Consider the following 15,432-nt stretch of genomic DNA (forward strand, 5'->3'; position numbering starts at 1 on the left):
GTAGAATGAAGCACTGCACACGGAGGTTTGCAACTTAGCAGAATTCATGCTTGTCCTGGTTTGGACTAGAACAGAAACAATTTTCCTTTCAACTCAGTTTCTTCTAAGTAACTGCACTTTGTGAAACTAACTGCATGTTTTGCAGACAGTGTCTGCTTCTAGCACTGATAATGCTCGAAGTTTATAGTTATTATTAAGTGTCACAGTTTAAAGCTGGGCCGGCTATTAAACCTGTAGCAGACGCGCTCTGTTAACCCTCCCCCCCGCCCCCGAAGGGAAAGGGAAAGGGAAAAGGGAGAGAGACTGACGGGTGGGAAAGTTAAAACAGTTTTAAACAACTATAATAACGAAAAAGAGTATAATAATAATAATATTGGAATAATCAAATATATACCAATATATACAAAACCAAGATCGAGCTCCCCCGATGTCGGCCACGTCCCCACCGGCACTGCAGGGCAGGCTCCGGGAAGGCCCAGGCTGGGCCCAGCGACGGTCGAGAGCTGGATTCAGGGATGCCCGGATCGGGATCGGGGGCAGCAGGAAAATGGACAGAGTCCTCCTTGGACACCGGCCATAGCAGAAGGGCGAGAAGGGAGAAGAAAGGGCCGAAGGCTGAAGCAGCCCAAGCCTCAAGCAGAACCCCCAAAACAGTCCAAGACCCTCATGATCCCCCCGCTTTATACCGAGAATGACGTGTATGGGGTGGAATACCTTCGTTGGTCCATTTTGGGTCACCTGCCCTGTCCACTCCTCCCTACAGGTGTGACCCCCCTGCGGCTCTTCACTCGTAAGCAGGGAGGAATTCAGCAGTGGCCTTGGTTTCTCTAAGAGTAAGTACAGCAAGAGCCTTTCTGCATAACATCCCTACCGGTGCCTCAGTGATAACTACAAACTTCGAGCGTTGTCAGTGCTAGAAGCAGCCACTGTCTGCAAAACATGCAGTTAGTTTCAGAAAGTGCAGTTACTTAGAAGAGACTGAGCTGAAAGTAAAAATCACTGAAAGGAAAATTGGCCTGGTCTAGGCCAAACCAGGACGTTAAGGTAACAGTAGGAATGGTATGCAGAAAGTCTCTTGCTTATACGTATTCCTATAGAAACCAAGGTCACTGCTAAATTCCTCATTATCCACAAGAGCCATAGAAGGGGTCACACCTCCAGGGAGGAGCGGACAGGGCAGGTGACACAAAATTGACCAACGGAGTATTCCATCCCATAAACATCATTCTCAATTTAAAGCTGAGGGATCGCGAGGGTCGCGCTCTCTTCCTCTATGGCTGGCACCCGAAGAGGCCTCGGTTCATTTTTCTCCTGCCCTCGATCCCAATCCTGTGTTCCTGAATCCAGTTTCTGTCTGCCACTGAGTCCAGTCCAGGACTTCCCAGAGCCTGCCCTGCAGCACCAAGGGTGACATGATCATCATCAGGGGAGCTCCATCTTGGGTTTGCGTGTATTTAATTATTTCTATTATTATTATTATACTCTTTTTATTGTTGTTGTTTATTAAAACTGTTTTAACTTTCCAATCTGTAAGTCTCTCTCCCTTTTCTCTTTTCTTCCCCTTCTGGGGGGAGGAAAGGGTTGATAGAGAGCATCTGCCCTCCATTTAATAGCCAGCCCAGCTTTAAACTGTGACAATGCTGAAACTCCACACTGACGTTTAGATTTGCCGAGACCTTCCAGTCAATATCCGGCTGAGGGAGCTGGGGTTGTTTAGCCTGGAGAAGAGGAGGCTCAGAGGTGACCTTATTGCAGTCTACAGCTACCTGAAGGGAGGTTGTAGTGCAGTGGGAGTCGGCCTCTTCTCCCGGGCAACTAGCGATAGGACAAGAGGACACAGCCTCAGGCTTCGCCAGGGGAGGTTCAGGTTGGACATTACGAAGAATTTCTTCTCAGCAAGGGTCATTAGACATTGGAATGGGCTGCCCAGGGAGGTGGTGGAGTCACCATGTCTGGAGGGGTTTAAGAAAAGACTGGACATGGCACTTAGTGCCCTGGTCTAGTTGCCATGGTGGTGTCAGGGCAATGGTTGGACTCGATGATCCCAGAGGTCTCTTCCAACCTGATTGATTCTGTGATTCTGTAATATGTGGCTGTGGGGGAGATCTCTGGTATAACTTAAGAGGAGGGTAGCCCCTAGGGTTAGCATTTGATCTGCAGATCTCTTCCGTTGAGCCCCTGAACCACTTTGAGTAGTGGAAGGAAGAGTGGGTAGGTGCCTGCTGAGCACAAACAGGGACAACTTGGTTGCCCTTCACGTGTGTGAGTGGGGCAGAGCTGGTGAGGACGGCTTGGGGTGCGACCCCCTGAGGGAGAGGGGTGATCTCCTGTGGCTGCAGGGGCACATGCTGTTAGGTGACTCCATAGCTTCTCAGCCAAGTGTGACTGCAGTGTGGAATAAATACTGGAGAATGACCAAAGAAGTGAGATGGGTGATAAAACCAGTGAACTGATCAGTAAATCCAAACAAAGGCAATGCATTTTTGTTCATAATCAGGCTGTGGTCTGCTGATCCTCAGTGCGAACAGAGGGATGCAAGAGAATTACTGCTGTTTGGAGGCATGAGGTTTTAAACGGCTGGGAGAAAACCTGAGAAACTTTATTACCAAAAATTGATCAGTTTATAACCAGGAAAGCCTGACCTCGTGACATGCGCAATGGATGGTATCAATGTATTAGGAGGAGCTACTAAATTTATATAAAGTTGGTACTGTTGATCTGAGCCAATAATTGCACAAAAGAGGCGCCTGGGTCAGATGCATCCTTACAGGGACCAACAACTGGGGCCAGCAAATCCATATGTTAAAGCTGATGTTCTTGTTTGCCATGCAGCTGCGTGTGATTTACCAGGATTGTCAGGAGCTATGGGTGTCTAACAATTTGCACATTGCTAAAATGAATCAACCAGCCATTTACCACATACTACTGAATTCCTCTTGGCTTTGGTTCTTTCAGAGGAGAACAGATTTAAAAAAAAAAAAAAAGTCACTTCTTGATAGGCTGCCAACCTTCTTTGACCTTCTAGTATCACTTTAAGAATGAAGTTAAAACTAATCAGAATGAAATACCTGTAGCTGTATGTCTGTGGGAATGAACTAACTCTGTAGAATGTCAATCTTCTTGTAGTTTGATTTTTTTTTTAATTCTTTATTTGATCATTTTGTGCTTATTATAAATATTAGTTGGAGGAATCATCCTTTACATCAGTTTCTTAATGACAGGATAAGTTCTATTATTTTGCAGAGGGTAAAAGGTGTTTTTTTTTTAAATATTTTTATCTTTCCAATATTTTTAATTGTGAAATTGTAAAAAAAATCTTAAACTTCTGATTTAAAAAAGCATGCCTCTTCTGAAAAAAATCCACTAAAAAATATAAATGTGCTAATGTAAAATCAGGGGCAGTGGGACGTTGCATTTCTGGCATATGTTTTTTATATATTATCTATGATTTCACTGTGTTGTTTTCTTGTTTGCTGCTCATTCACTATGTGTGTCCCAGTTATAAACTCGTGGGGGCAGGCAAGCTTCATGGATTTGGATGTGGTAGGGCTGAGTAGTTTCAAGTGTATCATAACAGCAGAGTTCTGACCCCTTCTCTTAGAGATAGATCTTGGACATCTTTCTCTGAATATTATGTACTGCACATGCCTCAATTTGCATAAGAAAAAAAAAGATGAAGAAACAGGCCCCCCAAAACTGATCAGACATAATGACATCTCTTTTCTTTTGTAGTGTGGGCTGCATCTGTTTCACAAGGCTTGACCTGGATAGCTGATTCCACACAAACCCTTGCTTGATGTTGAAGTGATGGTAGTTTTGTGAAACAGTGTAAATTTGATTTAATGTTAATTATAGCAAATAATAGGTTTGGTTTTTTTAAGCCTATGCAATTTTCCAATGTATGCGTGCATGCAAGCAGATATGTATGTTACTTAAATGTACATGTCACTCTGCTTCCCATCCTCTCATTCCTCTTTTTTTTTTTTGCCTGCTGTAAGATTTAAAGGACAGTAAATAGCTTGGCACACAAAGTATCTAGATTTTCCTCAGCTGTAAAGAATTAGACAGTCGCTTTGAATATGTGATTTCATTAACTTAGGCCTGTGAGTGAATTAAAAGAGAAGGAGAAAAGTGACTCAACTGTGAATAACTGAATCATTTCCCCAAATTAAAATCACCTTTGTATCTTAATTCTGACTATTTTGATTGTTTGATATAGTCGTCTCGTTACACAGCCCCTGCGTGAGTGGCAATGGTATGTGTTCTTTTAAAAATTTCTTAATTTTTTTAAGTCTTCCTACATTTTGGTGCAGCTCCATCCTCTTACTGATGTCTGTCTGGAGGAAACTGGAGGCAGAGCAGAACAATGCCCTGACATGCCAAACATATCTGCATTTTGCAGAGCGCAGCTCTAGTCCCAAGAGCTTCAGATTCCTGTAGAGGGAGGCAAAGAAAAATGGAAGTTGAATGAACTGAAATTCCCCAGTAAATGGATGCAGTGTTTTTTTGTCCTTTTTTTTTTAATTACCTCACTACTGAGGGCAGATGATGGTATGCTATAGGATGAGCATAGGCTATTGGTGACTTAAGGCAGAAGTATGGACTCAAAGGTTTTAGGAAGGATTGGTCCTTTTTTCCAAACCCATCTCTGACACCTACAGAGTTTGGCTGTTTGTGCTCAAGCAGGGGGAAGATTTGACCATAGAGCTAGTCATTTTGTGTGTGGGGTCTTACATCCAAAGGTAGCTAGAATATCATAGAAGTTGACAGTTCCTTTACTGTCTATTAGTTTTCAGCTTGTCCTCTGGGGTTACTGGGAGCTTGACCTGGTCACAGGTAATAAAAGACGTGACGGTGTGTGAACCACAGAGCTCCGCAGTGGCAGCAGGCTTTTTTTACCTAGGACTGTGAGTCTGCAAGCCTGGCCACAGATGACATGTCAGCTCAGTCCCCTGGTTTTAAATGTTGACAGCTATTGTATCTGGCTGCCAGGCAGCCAGGAGATTCACATGACTGATTCATTTTGAAGTGGAGTTTTCTCAGACACAGGACTGACTTCTCCCTACTCTTTATTTGAGCTAAGCACAGCCTGGCCCTTTGCTTTTGCACGACAGCCATTTTAGCTCGCTTGCTTGAAAGAGAAAATTGTGAAACCTTTCTACAGAGATATCTCAAAGGATCCCAGCTTACCTTTGTGATGCTTGGCACTGGATTTAGGTTCCTTGCAAAGCTCACCATTCTCAAAGCCATGCGGCTTATAAGGATGCAGGGATGTCCCCAGCCACCGCAGCTGTCGTTATTAATGAAGTTCCAAGGGAAGTATAATTCACTGCATAAATTAAGTGCCAATCTTCTTGTTCTGTGGTTGTGCCGTGCCTACCCTAGTATGTAAGCAACATATCCTTTACTGGAGCTGATAGTTGTTAGAGAGGAAGGATCCTATTAGGAGTTTCACTCAAGTCTTCTGAGTGTTGATGTATGGGAGAGGCAACTGCAGCAATTAAGTGGGCTGCTTTGGATGTGGGTTCCCTGTAGATTCTAATGGCATGAAGTTCAACAAGAACAAGTGCCGGGTCTTACACTTCGGCCACAACAACCCCCTGCAGCTCTACAGGCTGGGGGAAGAGTGGTTAGAAAGCGGCCCGGTGGAAAGAGACCTGGGGGTGCTGATCAACAGCCCGCTAAACATGAGGCAGCAGTGTTCCCAGGTGGCCAAGAAGGCCAATGGCATCCTGGCCTCTATTAGGAATAGTGTAGCCAGCCAGTGTAGGGAAGTGATCGTCCCTCTGTACTCGGCACTGGTGAGGCCGCACCTTGAATCCTGCGTCCAGTTCTGGGCCCTGCACTTCAAGAAAGATGTTGAGGTGTTGGAGCGAGTCCAGAGGAGGGCGACCAAGCTGGTGAAGGGTCTGGAGGGTCTGACCTACGAGGAACAGCTGAGGGAGCTGGGGTTGTTTAGCCTGGAGAAGAGGAGGCTCAGAGGTGACCTTATTGCAGTCTACAACTACCTGAAGGGAGGTTGTAGTGGAGTGAGAGTCGGCCTCTTCTCCCAGGCAACTAGCGATAGGACAAGAGGACACAGCCTCAAGCTTCGCCAGGGGAGGTTCAGGTTGGACATTAGGAAGCATTTCTTCTCAGAAAGGGTCATTAGACACTGGAAGGGGCTGCCCAGGGAGGTGGTGGAGTCACCATCTCTGGAGGTGTTTAAGAAAAGACTGGACATGGCACTTAGTGCCATGGTCTAGTTGACAGGGTGGTGTCAGGGCAACAGTTGGACTCAGTGATCCCTGAGGTCTCTTCCAACCTGATTGATTCTGTGATTCTGTAATGACTATTTTTACCCTGATTTTACTTGATTGCTTATAATTTAAGTAGTTTTTCTTTAAAAGAAACCACAACTGAAAGATATTTTAATTAATGCACCTTAGTTAACAGAGACAAATATTATGTCAAAAAGGTTAAGTTTAGATAAAACTGCCTGAAGTGTAACAAAAACAATCAAAAAGACGCTCTCTTAGAAGACTCTGATTCAAGCAGCCCAAGATTTGGCGGAACTTGGTTTTGAACCTTTCATTTTACGTAGTGAAAAGGTCTAGAGTTTGGAGTTTTTTTTCTTGTTGATAGGCTATGCAACTCACGTGTTTTCGCCATATGCTAAAATAGATGTTTCTGTTCACTTGTTAACTATTTTGTATCATTTCCTTAATTTTTATACAAAATGCCCATTGAAGAGCTCTGAATTTCTCCTTCATAAGTAGTCTTTGAAGTATCAGTGGGGACCGTTAATGCTTGTACACCAATATTTTAAACAGTGCCAGCCATTACGCTTAAATGAGTGGAATTCACAGTGTACCTTACTCGGCAGATTTTAAGCTTACCTGAACTCAAAAAAGGCTTTTCATGCTGAAACTGGACTTGCGAACACTAAGTCTGACTAATTATACATCTGATAGTATTTGAAAACAGAGGTGAAATTACTCAGGTAGGTTTTGATTCTGCCACATCTGACTTCCATCTGGTTGAAAACATTTAATCTGTGTTTATTTACAATATTCAAGTTTAGATGGATTAATTTTTTTTTTTTTGCTTACTGTTTCTGCTGTCACTGTTCACACTGTTTTCTCACATGACTATCTTCTTGCTAGCTTGATAATTATCCTCGTGGGCAGGATGAGAATTCGTGCCTTAGATCCTATCTTAGTAGAAAAGGCAAACTGCTTTGATAACACTGGTAAAATTGAGCTAGTCAATCTCATGACATGTTCCAAGGTCATAAAAAGGCCTATAATTTATAACACTATTTCTTTTTAAGTTGGGGTTACTCCATGCCAGTTTATCCTGATGTATCACACAGAATCACAGAATGTCAGGGATTGGAAGGGACCTCGAAAGATCATCTAGTCCAATCCCCTGCCGGAGCAGGATTACCTAGATCATGTCACACAGGAACACGTCCAGGCGGGTTTTGAATGTCTTCAGAGAAGGAGACTCCACAACCTCTCTGGGCAGCCTGTTCCAGTGTTCGGTCACCCTCACAGAATCACAGAATCACAGAATGTTAGGGATTGGAAGGGACCTCGAAAGATCATCTAGTCCAATCCCCCTGCCGGGGCAGGATTGCCTAGACCATATCACACAGGAACGCGTCCAGGCGGGTTTTGAATGTCTCCAGAGAAGGAGACTCCACAACCTCTCTGGGCAGCCTGTTCCAGTGTTCAGTCACCCTTACAGTAAAGAAGTTTTTCCTCAAATTTAAGTGGAACCTCCTGTGCTCCAGCTTGCACCCGTTGCCACTTGTCCTGTCAGTGGATGTCACTGAGAAGAGCCTGGCTCTATCCTCATGACACTTGCCCTTTACATATTTATAAACATTAATGAGGTCACCCCTCAGTCTCCTCTTCTCCAAGCTAAAGAGACCCAGCTCCCTCAGCCTCTCCTCATAAGGGAGATGTTCCACCCCCTTAATCATCTTCGTGGCTCTGCGCTGGACTCTCTAGCAGTTCCCTGTCCTTCTTGAACTGAGGGGCCCAGAACTGGACACGATATTCCAGATGCGGCCTCACCAGGGCAGAGTAGAGGGGGAGGAGAACCCCCTCTTGTACTTCTTGACTGCTGTAGTTCAAACAACACAAAAGTTGCTTGCTGGCCAGTACATGGGTAATATACTTCTGTCAGGGTTTTGGGAGAGCTGGAGCTCTCCAAAAAGCTGTAGCCCTTGGTTGCTCTCCAGCTGTCCTGGTTGGAGGGCTACCTGCCTCACAGCCTTTCAGTTGAGCCCCCAGAAAGCCTCCTGAGAACGGTCCCTAATTCCCTGCAGTGAAAGCCGTCTGGATTGATCAGCTCACGCCTTGTCTAGCAGCAGTTTCGTCTAAAGCAGGCTGACTTTGCCCAGAAATGTGGGACAGGAGATCTGACAGGGTCTGCTGAAGTGAGTGTTAAATGAACTGGTAATCTCAAGTGTGGAGTAGTAATAAACTAGTATGGCGCTTAATTTCTCGACCCGGTCTAGCTAGATCTGGGAGTGGATGTTTGATTGCTTATTCAGTTATTCTGTAAACTTGGTGGATACTGGCAGATATCTTGTAGTAATTTCCCACACTGAAAAAATGTAATTCAAATGACCATGTCCCATTGATTCATTTTAAATATCCCTGAGAGAGTACATGACCTGTTACTGCTTGATAACTTCATTTGCCCGGAAAACATTACTTCAATAATAAGTCAACAATCTGTGAAGTGCTAAACATGTGTTTAACTTTAAAGTCTGTCCTTGTTAACTAAAATAAAACCTGAAAGGTGGTTCATAGTTGTTGCACACTGGGCAAGATATGATCACTCTTAAGTTACAGCACTCATTTCAGGTTCTTTTAGGCTTTCAAACTACTGGCAGTCCATAGGGCTTGAGATCTTGGATCCAAAGCATTAACTCCATGTAACTGTAAAGCTGTAATATAGGCACATATAAAATACAAAGAATTATGCAAGAGCTTTATGTCTTGCTTTACAATGTGTAATTTATTCGTGGCTGAAAATACGCAGTGCTTGTCTTTTGTTATATTTTGTGTGATGATTTTAGCTGATTTAGTTACGCCACCACAACATTCAGAGTTTTGAGGTTCTGACTACTGTAGCATCCGTTCATGGTTGGGGCAGATTTCTGGTGGTGACTTATGTAGAGCTCTGTGGTGCTTCATATTACACAGTTACTTCGTGAATCGAGGGAATACAGTAGCCAAATTATGAAATTTTTAAATTTTTTGTAGGGCAAATTATGGGCAGATTATGCTTATGATTTCTTTGCTATTGAGAAGGTCAGTTTTATATTGGTGAGCTCAAACTTGATCCAGAAAGATTGGAGTGAGTTTTATTATTGGAGGATAACCTTTGCAGTCTAGTAATATGTAACTGCAAAGCTGTCATTTTAAAAAAAAAAAGTTAAGTAGGTAGAAATGGCCAAATATTTCCTGAAACACAAACCTGGAAAAAGCTAGAAATATGTTAGTTAAAGGAAAAACTACCATTGTTGTATGCAAACATAATTTGTAAGTCTTTATGAAACTATATCCAGTAGAAATATACTGGAGTTCTTTATATGTGGTAGGGTAGTGGGGATCTGATTTAAATGACTTGCACTATATCTTAAAAATTTTTGTGCATATTCTTTCGCAGATATAATAGTTGCTGAGCTTGGATACTTCTAACTTGAGGTAGACAGTGGTTTTATTATTATTTTTTTTTAAATTCAGGGATCCTCCAGATACATTTTCATTCTATCATAGAGTTTTGTTGGAAAATTTAAAAAATTGGCTTTGGAAGAAAAAAAAAATATGCACATTTGCATATTTAAAGAGTTATCAAGGGAAAACCAAATCTGTTTGTTAGTTCTTGCTTTCATTGAATACAGAGAGGTTGAAAATTCCCGAGTCACTGTTATATCTCATTAAATTGGATGGTGGAAGTTGTGGGCATCATCATGTCTTTGAATATAGTACTGTTAAATAAAAAGACAAGATTACTTCCTCATTAAGAATTTTAGCTGACTACCTCTTCACAAATGTTTTTTTTTTTAATGTGGCTTTTTTTCATATTTGTAATTCTTGTGTAAATGAACAGATGGGAACATTTTGCATGTAGAACTTCAGGATTATTTAGGGAAGGGGTAAATGGTGAGGTTGTGTGCTCGTTGATACTGCCAGCATAAGTTTATCAATTCATAATTCACTGTGAATATCACTTAAAAAGTTCCCACCCTCCTGGTCCTGAGTTCTTACGAACAAACATCCCTGTACGTACTGCTGTGATTTCCTCATTGGACCTAGGGAAGGTTTTCGCGTAGGCGCTGTAGAGCCAGGTGATTGCTTTCCTTCCTAGCCCACAGAACTGTGGTTTAGATTTAAAAGAAAGAAGAAAATGAGTAAGTGCAAATAATTGAAGATGGGAGAAAGTGATTACTCTCCTTGGCACTATCTTCGTAGACAGATTGTTCCTTTTTCTGTAGAGAAAATTATGACCAGTTTTGAGAGGGCTCGTTTTAGATCGACATCATTTAAATTGCCCTCTTCCTTTTCAGATGTTCTGAAGTTCTTCTGTCATCAATTCTCTTACAGTCCTAATCCCTGCCTGGGAACTTCTGTGGTGTTTTTGTCATACAAACCTACAGAAGTGAGGTGTACAGAATAGCTGCTTTGGGGTTGGGAAAACAGAAGTTTGCTCTTCGGTGTAGAACAGCTATTACCAGGTCTAGCACCTACTGCAAGCAGCTTTCGGGGCAAGCTAGCATGACTTGGCAACTGATTTTTACATAGTTGAACATAGCACTGGTCCAAAATCTGTGATAGGCTGTCAATATCTGTCAAGACAGAAATAATTTTTACCTTATTGGCTAGAATACAGGGAAATAAATGGTTTCTGTGCTTCAGCATATTCACATGGAAGATGCTGTCATTAGGAATAATATAAAGAGTGAGTGGTGCTTGTCCGTTAGCAGTTATCTACAGTCAGTGCGCCGTTACTGTGATCAGGCATCTCGGGGCGAGGACATGTTCTTGCAACTGAAATCTATACAGAATCACAGAATCAACCAGGTTGGAAGAGCCCTCTGGGATCATCGAGTCCAACCGTTACCCTGACACCACCATGTCAACTAGACCATGGCACTAAGTGCCATGTCCAGTCTTTTCTTAAACCCCTCCAGAGATGGTGACTCCACCACCTCCCTGGGCAGCCCATTCCAATGGCTAATGACCCTTTCTGAAAAGAAATTCTTCCTAATGTCCAACCTGAACCTCCCCTGGTGAAGCTTGAGGCCGTGTCCTCTTGTCCTATCACTAGTTGCCCGGGAGAAGAGGCCGACTCCCACTTCACTACAGCCTCCCTTCAGGTAGTTGTAGACTGCAATAAGGTCACCTCTGAGCCTCCTCTTCTCCAGGCTAAACAACCGCAGCTCCCTCAGCCGTTCCTCGTAGGTCAGACCCTCCAGACCCTTCACCAGCTTAGTCGCCCTCCTCTGGATTCGCTCCAACACCTCAACGTCTTTCTTGAAGTGCGGGGCCCAGAACTGGACACAGGATTCAAGGTGTGGCCTCACCAGTGCCGAGTACAGAGGGACGATCACTTCCCTCAGAGATTGCCTTGGAAGCCAAAAGTAAGACGGTGGAGCCATTCAGGACAGAGAAGAAAGTTTTATGTAGCTAGGACTGTGTGAGCATGCTGGGTTTTTTGACTATAACTACTGCACTGGAATGTATCCAGAATAGCTGTCATCTTGTGAAACATGCCACGTGATTTTTTTTTTTTAATGGCATAAGACGACATGCTTTTGGGTTTACTTCTTATCCAAAAGAATGTATTTTCATTTCCACAGTACCCTGCTAAGCTGGCTAACAAATTCTTGATGCTTTTGGTATGTTAACACGTACAGTCTAAGAGCGTAAGCTGTTAAATATCGCTCAGACGCCGAAGCTGAAAGATGCATAGCTATTACTCAGTCTAGTGGAAAAAATAAAAAAATTACCTGAAAAATCAGAGGTAACAAATCTGTTCCATTTGTATTTCTTACTCTTGGCTTTTTATAAAGAGAGAAATGCAATAGACTTTAACACATGCAACTAATATGCCTGAAACATTGTGTTCCATATATTTAATAAATTATGTTGTAGGTGGGGGTGTTTGCATACTTCTGAATTATTCACTACAGCATTTTAGATAATTTAGCTTTGTATCTCATTTCTAAACCCACTCTCAATAAGTTAATATTTCAACCACAAACATTCGATGTGTTAAGAAAAGGATGATTTTAGGGGGAGGAAGGAAGAAGGAAGGGAACAAAGCAGCTGGCATTCCTTTTGAATTTGAAGAATAATTGAAGATAATGCATTGTCTCACGCACGCCAGAACTGTCTTGTGGATCCTCAGCTATTATCAGCTGGCGTATCTCCATTTACTTGACTTAGCACAGCTGAAGATCTAGCCCTAGTTATCCTGGGATCCAAAGTGACAGACACTTTTGAAACAAACAACTGGAAATAGCTGGGTTTATGGGCTTGACTTGGAGAAAATGTAATAAGTGATGAAGAGATGACTTTTCTGATTGAACATAGAACTAGTAGTGATGGTAAGAGACAAAATGGGTCATCCTTACTAAATGTGGTGAGATTTCTTATGACCTCACTGTTTTTTGTCGATGTTTCTGTATAATTTGAGATGTAGAATGGGAAGAAGAACTGTTCAAGCAACACTAGGTCAGCCTTTCTGTTTGTGTCCTGCTTTTATTTTAACATTGTTTGTAAATACCAGTGAAATGAGTGCTAATATTTTAATAGCTGGAGAAGGGTAGCTGAGACTAGATACTCTCTGAGTACCAGGTATTTATTCAAGTATACTCTGCCCGTGCTGTAGCTTGGGGCTAGAGAGAATATGTGCAGCCCTGTGCTGAAGTTCTCCTTGCAAAAGGCATTGTAAAACCGCTGCTGTGTGGTTCCCTGTTGACAGCCTCCCAACAGCTTTCCCAAGGAAACGTGCTCATGGTGAGGCCAAGTGTCAAGCAGTGTTCCCCAGGAGTTGTACTTTACGCTCAAAAAAAAGGTGGGTTCAAATGCACAGAAGGTCCTGCTAAGATATTCATGCTGGGTTTGGGGGGAGGAGGGCATTCGTGTGTCTGCCAGACCCAGCCTCTCAAATAATGCACTTTCTGGAATACTTTAAAATGGCAGGGAGGGGAGGTTTCTCCTTCCAGAAGCTAATGTCTGTTGGGCTTATGATCTGTGTAAAACAGTCTTGTACTGATTTTAGATATTCTGACTGATAAATGTATCACACGGGGAAGATGGAAGGTTGAGTTGGGGAAATAGACCTGTTGGAGAGCAGCGGAGGGGAAAGGGACCTGGGGGTCCTAGTGGACAGCAGGATGACCATGAGCCAGCAGTGTGCCCTTGTGGCCAAGAAGGCCAATGGCATCCTGGGGTGGATTAGAAGGGGTGTGGTTAGCAGGTCAAGAGAGGTTCTCCTCCCCCTCTACTCTGCCCTGGTGAGGCCGCATCTGGAATATTGTGTCCAGTTCTGGGCCCCTCAGTTCAAGAAGGACAGGGAACTGCTAGAGAGAGTCCAGCGCAGAGCCACGAAGATGATTAAGGGAGTGGAACATCTCCCTTATGAGGAGAGGCTGAGGGAGCTGGATCTCTTTAGCTTGGAGAAGAGGAGACTGAGGGGTGACCTCATTAATGTTTATAAATATGTAAAGGGCAAGTGTCATGAGGATGGAGCCAGGCTCTTCTCAGTGACATCCCTTGACAGGACAAGGGGCAATGGGTGCAAGCTGGAACACAGAAGGTTCCACATAAATATGAGGAAAAACTTCTTTATGGTGAGGGTGACTGAACACTGGGACAGGCTGCCCAGAGAGGTTGTGGAGTCTCCTTCTCTGGAGACATTCAAAACCCGCCTGGACATGTTCCTGTGTGACATGATCTAGGTGATCCTGCTCCAGCAGGGGGATTGGACTAGATGATCTTCGAGGTCCCTTCCAATCCCTGACATTCTGTGATTCTGTGGAATAGCCATGACAGGCTTTTGTTCATCATTCAGATGAACAGATGAAAGTTAAAAAAAAAAAAAAAAAAAAGTAGTTTAAAAAAGGTGAGTTTTTGGAAAACACAACTCAGTAAGCCTTTCCCACTCTAGGTTACTCTAGTCTAGAGTTTCCCACTCTAGACTACTAGAAAATCTATCTGAAATATCTGCTGCATATAAAATCTAGGATTTCAGACATCCTCTTGGTTCCCTGTTGCAGAATGATGAGCCTATAATTGCATTGCTTGTACGCCAGTTCTCCTAAGCTGGAGATGTCATCTTCAGCCCAAAAATCTTTGTCTGCTTTTAAAGGGGCACAAACCATCTTAGTGTATTGTTTTCTCTTTGTACTCTGTCTAATCTTTCACATGACTGAATTATTGACTGGTAAAACCAACCTATCGTACGTTTAAAGGTAAGACTGGCAACTGAGTGGAATCTCACATTTCTACAACTTCATGGCCTGGCAGACTCAACAGGAGGAAAAGTAGTAAACCCCATGCTTTTGTCAGTGAGGTGGGTGGATCAGACCCTGAGCACACAGCAGAAACAGACTGATGGAAGATTAAATCTGTGCTGATCTTTGCCATTCAGTTTTCTGCTAGTAAATGCACTTTTAAAGTCTGTCAGCTGGGTTTTGCAGAACAGAAATGCCATTGCAAAGTGACTAGGGAAATCTTTCTGTGTCAGAATGATGAGTGGAGCTGGAGACATTGCAAAGGTGACACTGATAAAAGAGCATAGCAGACGATAGGCATTTTTTGATGGAGACACACTCTTGGGTCTCTGTTTTTCTGAGCAGCTTCTGTGGTGTTTTCGAGCCTGTACATAGCCAGGCAAATGTTCATATCTAAACCATGAACTACAGGAAACTTATTCAAATATACATTTAATTCCATCCAATCAAAAGATGGACTTAATGAATATTTTGAGCAAATGTAGCTTTTCATGTAGCATGTGAAACTGAACTTTTGAAATTTGTAGGAGCGTGTGGAAGCTAACAAGTTTTAGTTACATTTGGTATGTTCGTTCATTAATTCCGTAGTTGAAATTCATAGATTCAGAACGTAACAAAAGATTTACCCAAATTCTACGAGGTGAATCTGTTTCATTTCATACACTTTTGTCTCAGGCCCTTCGTGATCAGGAGTCTACAAGATCCAATAGATTTACTATAGCTTTTGAATCTAGTAGTTTTTTCTCCTTTTTGTGGTTTCTTTGAAATAATTCCATAGCAGTTTTAAAAATAGGTGTTTTGGTGGCTGTTTGCATATACATCTACATTTTCATGTAAGGTAAGAGTATTTTTAGTCTCTAATACCACTGAGGAGTCTATCTGCCATGGAAGACTTTGGGAAACTCCAT

At 42.8% G+C, this 15,432-nt stretch overlaps 1 protein-coding gene across 3 annotated transcripts in view; it reads left to right on the forward strand.

The window, feature by feature from the left end:
• The window catches only part of ELMO1 (engulfment and cell motility 1), a 319,175-nt gene that overhangs the window by 133,465 nt on the left and 170,278 nt on the right, over positions 1–15,432 (forward strand). The window lies entirely within an intron of this gene.

Source organism: Nyctibius grandis, chromosome 7, assembly GCF_013368605.1.
Source record: "Nyctibius grandis isolate bNycGra1 chromosome 7, bNycGra1.pri, whole genome shotgun sequence".
NCBI lineage: Eukaryota > Metazoa > Chordata > Aves > Nyctibiiformes > Nyctibiidae > Nyctibius > Nyctibius grandis.